General features: G+C 43.7%; 2 non-coding genes across 2 annotated transcripts; both read right to left on the minus strand.

Annotated features, from left to right (window-relative positions):
- Positions 1-300: 300 nt before the first annotated feature.
- Positions 301-373, minus strand: trnav-uac (transfer RNA valine (anticodon UAC)). Its single transcript has one exon. It is a non-coding gene; the product is annotated as a tRNA-Val (tRNA).
- A 1,181-nt stretch (positions 374-1,554) lies between these two features.
- Positions 1,555-1,627, minus strand: trnav-cac (transfer RNA valine (anticodon CAC)). Its single transcript has one exon. It is a non-coding gene; the product is annotated as a tRNA-Val (tRNA).
- Positions 1,628-3,705: the final 2,078 nt, after the last annotated feature.

A 3,705-nucleotide genomic window follows, 5' to 3' on the forward strand; every position in this document is an offset into this window, starting at 1 on the left:
AGTCAGCTCCGATGAAATCACAAAGCATCCTCAGCTCTGCCACAATTGCTTTGAACGACTAACGCTCCCGAGGTCTGGGTTATCCATGAAACTCCTTGTGTGTAAATCTGTTTCTGTTATCGGTTAAAAAAAGAAATGCATAATTTATATTAATTCAACTTTATGTCATTTATCTCTGGCAAGATTGAAATACAATGCGCTGCTGCTGGAAAAGACAATGTTCGTGGTGTTTATAGCCCTGAGTGCCTAAAAGTGTAAATTTCAATCTCATATTCTTCGTAAATTCCGGAGACCAAACAATGTTTCTACCCAGAATTGAACTGAGGACCTTTCGCGTGTAAAGCGAAAGTGATAACCACTACACCACAGAAACCGTGCAGAGCGCTCAATGATCTGCGCTGTTGACCGATGGCCCGAGACGCCCCTTCCCGAGGGCGAGGTATGTTCGAGGCTAAGGTGTTGGGAAGAGGCCGAGACGGAGTCAAAGCGCGCAGATCGGAGAACAATCGGAGCGGAGGAGTTTATGTGGATTATTTTGGGTTTCTGGCCTGTAAGGAGACGAATATCAAGGTTTTATAATGCAGACTTACGGTGATAATAAATGTACATAAAACTTTGAACCCGTCTCCACTGCAGGTTCCCGTTCTTCCATGTAACAAGGGATTTGTCCACATGGTCAGTCTAGCTCACCTTCCGTGTGCTACCCTTGTGTTTTACCGGAGAAATCCTGAAGCGTAATCCATGTCAGGGTTCTGTAACATCAGCTTTGATTTTGGCTCCCAAGTGTTTGCGGCGGCGGCAATAAGCTTCAATGCGCTCTGACGTCTGGGTGGTACGTCCCATGTCGCACGGCTTCACTGACCAGCTGGAAATTTGCAACTTTGGTCTCAACACTGTTTTTACTGTTTTAATATCTGAATAGCAGTAAAGAATCCTCAAGCAGCATTGTAATTATGAACATTGTATTTTTAATTGACGCCGTCTAATCAGCGCCATTATTTACTACGAGAAGGGAATATGGAAATGATCCGCTGAAAACAGAGATAAATGCCGCACAGTGGGGAGGTTTTAATGTTAATTCTATCCCATTTTTTAATTCGGGATTGATGGTGTTGGGCAAATAGATACCCTCGTCAACCTTGGGTCTTTCACTGTGTAAACGAGTTCATACTTTAACTCGAATAAAGACATAGTAACCGAGTTAACACTTTAAAATAAGCTTGAGTGTTTGCAGAGTAAAATTATTCCTCCTGATGCTTGTCTGGCGGGGAGCATTTGTGACGTCAGCTCTGATGAAACCACAACACATACTCAGCTCTGCGATAATAGCTTCGAACTGCTAATTCTCCCGTCCCGAGGTCTGGGTCATCCACGAGCATCTTTATGTTTAAATCTGTTTATTTTCTCCTGTAAATTATGTGTATTTTAATTCATCTTTTTCAGGTTAGCAAGACAATGCGCTGCTGCTAGAAACGCGAATGTTCATGACATTTACACCCTGGATGCCCATAACAATAAACTTGAAAAATTGAGTCTCATATTCATCCCAAACAATGTTTCTGCCCAGGATTGAACTGGGGACCTTTCGCGTGTGAAGCGAACGTGATAACCACTACACCACAGAAACCGTGCAAAGTGCTCACTGTTCTGTGTTATTGAGCAATGACCCGAGGCATCCGCTCCGCACCCTGCTCAGAAATACAGAGATAAGGTCAAAACATTGCCCACCGTTCCTCTCCGCTTTCAGTAACAGGTATTAAATTTATGTGACATATACAGTGACATGCATTAACAATTTCCTGTGGAGTGTTGGTCAAGGCGCGGCATGAAACAGGTAACTGAACTATGTTGCATATATAAAGCAAGGAATTAAAACACATTCGGTACTCTCGCTTCCGTCAGTCTGCACACGGTGGCTCTCCAGCGTACGAGTTAAATTCAATGTTACCTTTACGATTTCTCGCCATAAACTGTCTCGTCCGTTCTCCTCACCTCAGACTACAAGTTAATTGAAGCAAGTGATTGAACCATGTGATCGATACATTTATAGGCAACAGAAAGTGTGAAAGCAAGAGTTACGTGTGAGAGGATGTCAGCTGTAGAGTCATGAATCACGGCCCATCATCCCACCGAGGCCGCTTTGAAACAGACACACCATCACACTGACGTTTCATTAATTCATCATCGTCCAATCTGTTCCGTCAGATCGCAAGCAGACCAAGATATCAACAGCTAATTAAGCGAATGAAAATTTCAGTGGTCACAACAGACTTCAGGAACGGGGCGGCAAGTCGATCATATCAAATGTCACATCAAAGATCGCATTCCAGCTGGAAGGATCTTACCATCGGAGACGAAAGCTCAGCATGCCAGTAAAATCGATGGAGGTACCTCTTTAACAGAGGCTTGGTGAATCAAGGCAAAAACCAGAAAAAGACGGAGGGAGATGGGGGAAGACGCGCCAAATGTGGTTATAAGAAATAGCAGCAACTGAAAATATAGTGGCACTAATAACGTTCATAAATATTGGTAGGATACTTTAGTTTCCTTCATCGTGACTAATATACATCAATAATTCTATTGCGAAACTTGAAAGAGTGAACAAATATTTCACAGAAACATAAACATTGAAACTCTACAGCACATTACACAGTTGTGCCGGCCATGTAACCTACTCTCAATGCTGCCTAGAATTTCCCTACCGCAAAGTTCTCGCTTTATCTAAACTCCATATACTAATCTCAGAAGACCATATTGTATTCACCTCTACCAGCTTCGCTGACAATGCATTCCACGCACCCACCTCTCTCGGCGGAAAACTTATCTCTGATATCCCCCGGGTACCTGCTTCCAAGCACCTTCAACTATGCTCCCTCCTGTTAGCCACTTCAGCCCTAGGAAAAAAGTATTTGGCCATCCTCATGATTACTGTCTCTCATCGCCTTATACAATTATCAGGTCATCTCTCATCCTCAATTGCTCCAAGTTGAAAAGGCCAAGTCCATTCAACATATTCCCACAAGGCTTGCTGTCCAATCGAGGCAACACCCATGTCAATCTCCCGAGGTAAACCTTAAAGAGAAACCACAAATCGTTCATCAAAATATTATCCTGTCACTTGTTTACAAACGGTGTGTAGAATTGTAACAATATGCATTTTGGAACTAATCTCCACTCGCTTAGAAAACTGCAATATACTTACAAACGAGCAGAAAAGATGCGGTAAGCGTATGAAAGGACGCAAAGAGCACCTCGCTGTGCGCATCTGTCGCTGCTGCTGCTGGCCGCCCGGATTCCGCGGTTATATCAGTTGTAGCACAAACGTCACAGGGATCATTTGAAAGGGTGGCAGAGTAGCCTTATGTTATGGCGGATGTAACCAGAGAGGGACGGATGGTGCTGAACCCCACTGCAGACAGATGTCTCTCACAACTGAGCACTGAAGGCTCAGTACGAAGCCTTTAAGAACTGACTTTCCATGAAGAAAAGTGGCAGGCAATAACTGGCAGTCTGACTCTTAAAGGGACAGAGGCATCTAATCATACTCCAGGGTACTGCAGTGTCGAAACTTGGATGGCATCTGTTTTTCTGTCGCGATAATGGCAATCGACCTCTTCCCTACATGGTACATGGTGTTAAACTTCATCCTCCCTTGAATCATTCATATTATGTTATTTCGCTGTATGTCGAGACGCCATATTCAGG

The sequence above is a fragment of the Mobula birostris genome, chromosome 13 (genome assembly GCF_030028105.1).
Source record: "Mobula birostris isolate sMobBir1 chromosome 13, sMobBir1.hap1, whole genome shotgun sequence".
NCBI lineage: Eukaryota > Metazoa > Chordata > Chondrichthyes > Myliobatiformes > Myliobatidae > Mobula > Mobula birostris.